The following is a 9,295-nucleotide window of genomic DNA, read 5'->3' on the forward strand; positions in this document are numbered from 1 at the left end:
CTGAGAATTTTTCCCAAATTAAAGTCCAACACCAAACCACAGACCAGGAAGCTCAGAAACACCAAGCAGAATAAATGCAACAAAACAAAGCCCCCCAAACTCTACACCTGGTCATATCATTTTCAAAGTGCACAAAGTCAAAGATAAAGAAAAAATATTAAGGAAGTCTTCAGGAAAAAAAAAAAAAACTTACCTATTAAGAAAGAAAGATATGAATTATATCAAAAAGCTCCTCAGCACCATGCAAGCAAGAAGAAAGTGGAGTGAAATACTTTAAATATTGAGAGGAAAAAAAAAAAGCGAATACTTCAGAATTCTGTATTCTGCAAAATTATCCTTCAAAAGTGAGAGATAAAGACTTTTTCAGGCAAACAAAAATTGAGGGAATTTATTGCTAGTAGGGGCTTTCCAGGTGGTGCTAGTGGTAAAGAACCCACCTGCCAATCCAGGAGACACAAGAGATGTGGGTTTGATCCCTGGGGAGGCAGATCCCCTGGAAGAGGGCACAGCAACCCAGCCCAGTATTCTTGCCTGGAGAGTCCCATGGACAGAGGAGCCTGGTGGGCTAGAGTCCATAGCATTGCAGAGAGTCAGACATGACTGAAGTGACTTAGCATGCACACACGTGCATATGTAGGGCAAGGGGTATATGGAAACTCTGCTTTTTGCTCAGTTTTTACTGTGAACTACTATTAAAAAAAATAAAGTCTGTTTCCTTAAGTAGAGGGAAGAATTAATCAAAATTGAAACATTACCAGTAAAAGTATAGACATTATCAATAAAACCAACAGTTTAAAAGTGGCAAGGGTGATCAAGAACATTAACTGAAAAAAGACTTCTGAACCTTCTAAAAATGACTAACATTATAAACATATATTTATACCAAGCATGTCTGCCATTACTCAGTCCAGAAACAGTGCCATTTAAGCAAAGTAAGCAGAGAAAGAGAGGTCCTGCCAGATTCTGATGAAGAATACAATGACAGAATTGTCTTATAATTCAAAACATTTGTAGAAAAATAGCCTATGAGAATTAAGTGCATTCAGTATACTGGAGTCAAAATCATCGAACAATTTAGTTTTAAAAGTTTGGTGGAAAATGAAGTGCAATTTTAAATCCTTTAACTGAGTGTTTCCAGAAAAGTTCTCGGTCCCCACTTTTTGAAGCCTGATATAATCTCCTCTCTGAGCTCTAAAATGATTTAAAATAAAAAAAGTCAATAATTTTAAAGCCTTAAATGAATGCAGTTTCACAGAATATTTGTGGCATCCTCATCTTATCTGGAAAGTCTCTATTCAATCCCCCAAAACTTCTCTTTAAAAAGATATAAAGGCACACGAGAGGAAGGAAGCAGTCCTCTTCCAAAACGCTAGTCAATTATGCTTCCATTTTCTCCACCTCCAGCCAAGACAACCGTAAGGACTGTTATAAAGTCTATCCGTTGACTTTGGTATAAGTAGGTCATTTCAGAACAGAAAGCCTCAGGTCTAATAAAAAGGTGATCTGTGCCTGAACTTTGCCAGAAAGGAAAAAGAAAACAAAAACAAGAGATAGTGAGAGCGAGAAAGAGAGAGAAGGCAGGAGAGAGGGAGGAGGAAGATGGCAAGACAAAACAAAACAAAACAAAGGCAACAAAAACAACCCCACAGGCTGTAAAAATTCTCAAAAATATTGGACAGTGTCACGGCTTTGATTGTGACCGTCACTGCCGGAAATCTCAGATAACTGAAGCGCTGCTGCCCCCTCATGGTAAACTGAAAGATCTCATTTAGAAGCACTGATTCTGCACTCACACATTTATTAATATATCCTGACTTCTCTTTTTCGGGACTTTTTTTTTTTCCCTAAAGAGCCACAAACATTTTCTATAGAAAACACCCACTATTCTTGACATATAATTAAAAATAACTGATTTAATTTTTGATGACTGTGGTATTATATAGCACATGCATAGTAAAGGAATAAAATATAGAAATTCACTGTAAGTTTTTACTTGGATTAAGATGTTAAACTCTTTTTTCCCAAGCATGACTGTGGGGAGAACAGTCTGATGTTATGTGTTACAATTCTTCCCTGAACACACACTCTACAAATCTAACAGTGAGATTGCAAAGTTTAGCGACTTAGCAGCAGGAGCAGCAGAGAATAGTAAAGTTGAAAGTGATGTTATGGCCTCATGTCCACCTTTCCTGAAACAACCTGACTGAAAAATCAAAAATCTTTCCTTCTTGTCTTATGTATTGTCTTTCCAATTTCATGTCTTATGTCAAGCCCTGTGATCCCAGCAATAGAAATGGGCAAGCTCAATAAATTCACTTGCAAGAAATTTTCATATCTTATAGCAAAGCAAAGCTGCATGCCTTTTTCTTTTTCAGGGGAGAATAGTATTCTGTAGTGTGAATTTTGATCCAGGCAAAAAGTGACCTCAAAATCTAATCTTTTAATTGCCTGTCTCATCCTACTAGAATATAAATTCCAGGAAAATAGGGAACTTGTCTATCTCGTTCTAGATCATAGGCAATTTAAAACACTTCCGTGTCAATGCAAAAATTAACGTTGGTGTTTACACAATGACAATCATCACTTTTTTTCCCACTAGCACCTGTATCTTGGCTGCATTTCTAAGTTTTTTCAAAGCACCTGATGTCATATGGACAGAAATCTATCCACAAAACTAGGTAAGTTTTCTCTTAAGTTAAAATTAAAACAGGAGCCGGCCCCTCGTGCCCATGACACGTGCGGAAGTGACAAAGGTGGGTCTTGTTCAGGGACATCTCGCCAGTCCTGAAGGACCCCAACTCTTTCCGAGCCTCCATCAGCCTCCTGGTGAATCACCTGAAAAAGACCCACAGTGGCAGGATCGACTACACCGCCGGGCCTAGACTCCCGCGATTTCCTTGTTTGGTCTGTCCCTGGCCCAGGAGCTGGGCTCGGACTACGTTCTCATCCGAAAGCAAGGGAAGCTGCCGCCCGAAGCTGCCGCCCACCACCGTGCATGCATCATATGCGCTGGAATACTGGAAGGCTGAACTGGAAATCCAGAGACATGCCCTGGGACCAGCTGAAGGTGGTGGTTGTGGACTGTTCTGCTCGCCACTGGTGGAAACATGCACGCCGCCTGTGAGCTGCAGGGCCACTTGCGGGCTGAGGTTGCTGAAGTGTGTAAGCCTGGTGGAGCTGAGCTCAATGAAGGGCAGGGAGAAGCTGGGGGGGCTGTGCCCTTCTTCTCCCTCCTGCAGTATAAGTGACCCTAGCCCCAAGCCACCTGGAAGAGAGGACCAGCATGGGCAGCTGCAGCAACCCCCACTGGCCAGCAGGGGGCACTGGCTGCCCGCCTGGACTTGCTCTGTGTATGGCTGAGTGACTTTTCTTCAGAATGGGGCTGCCCCTCGGGCCCTTGTTAGGGCTCTGGAAGTCCCAACAGGAGGCTGCCGGCTGGTTGATAGTGGAATGAGAATAAACAACTTTCTAGGAAAAAAAAATTCAAAGAGGATGAACTTTGAGAAACTACTGAATTTACTTCGATCTCTATTTTCAAATACTAACCTAATGCTTATGCTTTGTAAGTCAAGACTCATTCTTGAAAAAAAGAAAAGCTCCTTGTATCCAGCTTTACTGGAAGCATAATAAATACTGTAGGATATTTAAAGTGCATATCATGATGATTTGATATAAATATGGATTGTGAAAGCATTCCCCCATCTAGTTAATTGATGCATCTAAGATGCAATTTATACAAATTATATTCATCACTGGAGCTTGAAATGGGGTTCCCAATAGCTGCATCTTAATTCTTAGAAACTAAGTGAGTTTTGGTATTTCCATATCTTCTTTGAATGCTTCAATAAGGACCTCTTCTCCATCAAATCTGTGTAAAAACTAAGACTTTTATAACTTTGTTCACCTACTTTTGACCCTACTTCAGCCCTATTATAACTGTTTTGAGCTCCCACTTAGATATTAACATGATTTGAGAACAAATCTGGATTCCTGTATTTTGAACATTCTTCAAATTTTTCCAAAGTTGGAAGAGAAAATCTAAAGGTAAAAGTCTATTTTTAATTTTATTACCAAGTCTGATTTGTATAGAAATTGAATAAATTTCCCAAAATAAATTTTATACAGACACATTCACAGCAGGACCTCAATGGGTGTTCATCATATTATTCTTAATAACATATCTACATTATCCATATTCTCTTATAAAGATGAAAAAATTAATGAAATAAAAACAAAATACATGGTTGTTATATTATTAAACAAAATTAAAAATGCAAATAGATTTAACAAGAGGGAGTTTATGTAATGATAAAAGATACAATCATAAAGAATATATATGTTCTGTTTCTTTATGGACTAAATAACATAAAGCTAAATCTTACAGCTCTATAGGAACTTGATAAAATCATCTATCATGCTAATACCCATTAATACAACTCTTTCAGAATTTGATGGCTCAAATACACAAAATAACAATGTATAAAACTTTATTCTCTATAATGATATATATTAAACCTCTGATATCCATGAAACATTTTTTTTAATGAATCAGAATTTCAACTCTATTGGCTGTGTGACCTTGAAAAAGTTACTTAATTTTTCTATTTCCTTTTCTGTAAAATAAAAATTGTCACACCTGCACTTCCCTGGTGGCCCAGTGGTAAAGAATTTGCCTGCCAATGCAGGGGACACAGGTTTGGTCCCTCATCCAGGAAGATCCCACATGCCACAGGGCCACTAAGCCAGTGAGCCACAACTGCTGAGCCCACATGCCCTAGAGTGCAGGCTCCACAAAAAGAGAAGCCACTGAAATGAGAAGCCCGCACATGGAAACAGAAAGTAGCCCTTGCTCGCCACAGCTAGAGAAAGCCCAAACACAGCGATGAAGACCCAGCGCAGCCAAAAATTAATAAATAAACCTAAAAAAAAAAAAAAAGAATATTATGAACCCAGAAAGTAAAAAACACTAAAGAGATTAGTATTAACAAATTTCAGTAGGATTATAAGAAACATATAAGCTAAATTACAGAGAAAAATAAAAAACACAGTGAGAGTAACAATAAAATGCCTAGGACTACATTATGCTGCGCTGAGCTTAGTTGCTCAGTCATGTCTGACTCTTTGCAATCTCATGGACTATAGCCAGCCAGGCTTCTCTGTCTATGGGATTCTCCAGGCAAGAATACTGGAGGGGTTGCCCTGCCCTCCTCCAGGGGATCTTCACAACCCAGGAATTGAACTGGGGTCTCCTGCATTGCAGGTGGATTCTTTACTGTCTGAGCCACCAGGGAAGCCCAGGAATACATTATAGGGGGTGTGTATCAAGAAGATTCTGAAATTTTATTGGAAGACATAAAATAAGAACTCAAGAAATGGAAAGATATGCCATGTTTCTGGATGAGAAGATTTCTTAAAATGTCAGCTTATAAATTAATACACAAATGTAATGAGGCTCCTGTCAGAATTTCAAAGAACTTTATTTTCTAATTGGATAAAATGACTGCCAAGATAAGTTGTTAAAAAAAAAAAAAGTAGTGACGGAGGGGGGAAAGCTTGCTTTATAAACACACTACAAATCATGGTTCGGCACAGGATACATTTGCTGAACAGGACAGAATTGAGAACTTATTTAATTGCCTATCTATTGATTGAAAAAACATCCAGGACCAGTTTGGTCCCTTCACTTCCAAATTTTACCCATGTCAGGAATCACACGTTTATAATCATGATTTACTCCCAGAATCTCATTATCAAGCATCTCTCCACTATTGCCTGTCTTTCCAGCTCACTAGCTTTAATATATTGATTCTGAAATATTTGGCCTAAGGGGAACACTCATTTTTCGATTCTACCATTTTCCCCCAATCAATTTCCTATTGACCCCACTAGTTAACAATGACTGTTCACTTATGTGTGGAATTTAATCATACAACTAGTGAATATAACAAAAAAGAAGCAGACTCACAGATACACGAAGAAACTGGTGGTTACCCTTGGGGCAAGAAAAGGGGAGAGGAGCAGTACAGTGGCAGGGGATTACAAAATGCATGCTATACGACTGAGTGACTGAGAATGCACGCACAAAATGTACTTGACAATACAGGGAATATGGCCATTATTTAATAATAACTGTGAGTGCAGTAAAACTTTTTAAAATTGTGATTGTATTGTATAACTGTGTTGTTGTTCAGTCACTAAGTTGTGTCCAACTCTTTGCAACCCCATGAACTGCAAGATGCCAGGCTTCACTGTCCTTCACTATCTCCCAGAGCTTGCTCAAACTCATGTCCATTGAGTCAGTGACGCCTCCAACCATTTCATCCTGTTGTCCCCTTCTCCTTCGGCCTTCAATCTTTCCCAGCATCAACGTCTTTTCCAATGAGTCGGCTCTTTTTATTAGGTGGCCAAAGTATTGGAACTTCAGTATCAGTCCTTCCAATGAATATCCAGGGTTGCTTTCCTTCTAGGATTGACTGGTTTGATCACCTTCCTGTCCAAGGGACTCTCAAGACAACTGTAATGTATGTAAAAATTGTACAGCAACTATAGTGTGGATAACACATGCATGCTCAGTGGTGTCTGACTCTTTTGCAGCCCCATGAACCATAGCCCACCAGGCTCTTCTGTCCAGTGGATTTCCCTGGCAAGAATATTGGAGTGGATTGCCATTTCCTATTCCAGGGGATCTTTCTGACCCTGGGATTGAACCCAGGTCTCCTTTTCCTGAACTGGCAGGAAGATTCTTGCAACTATGTTGCTGCTCTTAGTCGCTAAGTCATGTCCAACTGTTTGTGACCCCAGGGACTGTAGACTGCCAGGCTTCTCTGTAAATAGGATTTCCCAGGCAAGGATACTGCAGTGAATTGCCATTTCCTTCTTAAGGGGATCTTCCCCACCCAGGGATCGAAACTGCGTCTCCTGCTTGGCAAGCAGATTCTTTACCACAGCCAAAACTGAATATAAGCAGGAACAAATGAACTAAGTAATTTGAACAACTTGATGGTATATCCGTGGTGAGATAAACACCTTAAGGTCAAAAAAGAATGTAAGTGAATCTTGACATTTTCTTAGCAGGTTCATGCTTGGTAGTTCCCTTGGTATTACAACTCTGAAGTCATTCTGTAAGAATCGTTTATTTGTACTTCTATTAATGAACAGTGAAATGTGCAAGAGGTACATGTTCAGATCAGATCAGATCAGATCAGTCATGTCCGACTCTTTGTGGCCCCATGAATCGCAGCACGCCAGGCCTCCCTGTCCAACACCAATTCCCGGAGTTCACTGAGACTCATATCCATCGAGTCAGTGATGCCATCTAGCCATCTCATCCTCTGTCGTCCCCTTCTCCTCCTGCCCCCAATCCCACCCAGCATCAGAGTCTTTTCCAGTGAGTCAACTCTTTGTATGAGGTGGCCAAAGTACTGGAGTTTCAGCTTTAGCATCATTCCTTCCAAAGAAATCCCAGGGCTGATCTTCAGAATGGACTGGTTACAGGCATGTTTATTAATGTACATGGTTATCGTCTCTACCCAGCACTGCAAGATTTAGTAGTGTTGTTTTAGAGAAAACTTAGATGTTGCTTGTGTTTTCTGACTTAAAAAAAGAGGTGGTATGAGTCTGACACACAGGAATATTTAAGTAGCTTAAAATTCCTAGTGAAGAAAATATGGCTGAAGATACATGAATCTCAAAAGGACAACTGCCTCATGGCCAGGAGTCTGGACCACTTCCTGATGTGGTGGCAGGTCTGAACTTCAGAGGCTGGGACACACGAGATGCCTTAGAGCCTGATGTGAGGCTGGCTGACAACATCCGGGACTTCACAATGCAAGGAACCTGGCAGCATTTTCAACAGATACCTCATTTGCACTTAATGGCTCTCCTTGGAAATCACTCTATCATTCACTTTCAGTTCACTGTTCTACACTACCTTTCTGCTTGTTAAAAAGACCAGAGAGAAAAAGCACTTGCTGAAGAAAAAAGGAAAATATACATATACATGTGTGGAATGAGAAACTATAATCTTTTACAAAACTAATTTTCAAATGAGTATATCCACTTTTGTTCCAGAAAAATTTTAAACCTCCAAAGGAAAAATAAAACCAAACAACTTTGTTTCCTCTACATTAAGTATAAAAACGGACTTAGGAATAGAAAAACTGAGACCAATAACCACGATATGTTATCATTCAGTTCAGTCACTCAGTTGTGTCTTACTCTGTGATCCCAAGGACTGTAGCACACCAGGCTTCCCTGTCCATGACCAACCATGCTATTATTAATAACAGCTAAACGTACTGTTGCTCAGCTGGTAAAGAATCTGCCTGCAATGTGAGAGACCTGGGTTCGATCCCTGGGTTGGAACGATCCCCTGGAGAAGGAAAAGGCTACCCACTCCAATATTCTGGCCTGGAGAATTCCATGGACTGTATCAGGTCGCAAAGAGTCAGACACGACTGAGCGACTTTCACCTTCACGAACGTACTGAAGTGTACTGTCGAGCTTTATACTGTCTTAATTCATTTAGTGCTCAGAACAACCCTAGAAAGTGTTGAGACTATTATTATCTCATTTTCAATTTGAACAAACTGAGACCCAAGTCTAGGAAACGTACAATAACAACGACCCTATATGCGAGACAGCAAAAGAGACACAGATGTATACAACAGTCTTTTGGACTCTGTGGGAGAAGGCAAGGGTGGGATGATTTGAGAGAATAGCATTGAAACATGTATATTATCATATGTGAAACAGATTGCTAGTCCAGGTTCGATGCATGAGACAGGGTGCTCAGGGCTGGTGCACTGGGATGACCCAGAGGGATGGGATGGGGAGGGAGGTGGGAGGGGGGTTCAGGATGGGGAACACATGTACACCCATGGCTGATTCATGTTGATGTATGACAAAAACCACTACAATACTGTAAAGTAATTAGCCTCCAATTAAAATAATTTAAAAAAATAGGCAATACCCATTTTTAAAATTAAGTATTCCAGCATGTAGAAAAAGAATCCTCAAGTTTATCAATCTTGCAAGACATGAAGCTAGCATCAATAGAAATGACAGCCCAGTCTATGATTGCATATGTAAAAAGCAGAAAATGGTGGCCCTGAGAGCTTGGCCTGCTTAAGAGCCCTGGCCTGGGAGGGCTTACCGAGGAACTGAATGGAAGGTTGCAGACCTTAGCAGCGGTTGTGAAACGGGAGGTTTCCTCCACTTTGTCAGAAAACAAATTCAAAATGGTATTAGAAATGAAACAAACAAAAAAAAAGAAATGAAACAGATGGCTGTTAAT

General features: G+C 40.1%; 1 pseudogene; it reads left to right on the forward strand.

Annotated features, from left to right (window-relative positions):
* The first annotated feature begins 2,643 nt into the window (after nt 1-2,643).
* LOC109567610 (adenine phosphoribosyltransferase pseudogene) lies at nt 2,644-3,248 on the forward strand (annotated as a pseudogene).
* Nucleotides 3,249-9,295: the final 6,047 nt, after the last annotated feature.

Source organism: Bos indicus, chromosome 13 (assembly GCF_029378745.1).
Source record: "Bos indicus isolate NIAB-ARS_2022 breed Sahiwal x Tharparkar chromosome 13, NIAB-ARS_B.indTharparkar_mat_pri_1.0, whole genome shotgun sequence".
Lineage (NCBI taxonomy): Eukaryota > Metazoa > Chordata > Mammalia > Artiodactyla > Bovidae > Bos > Bos indicus.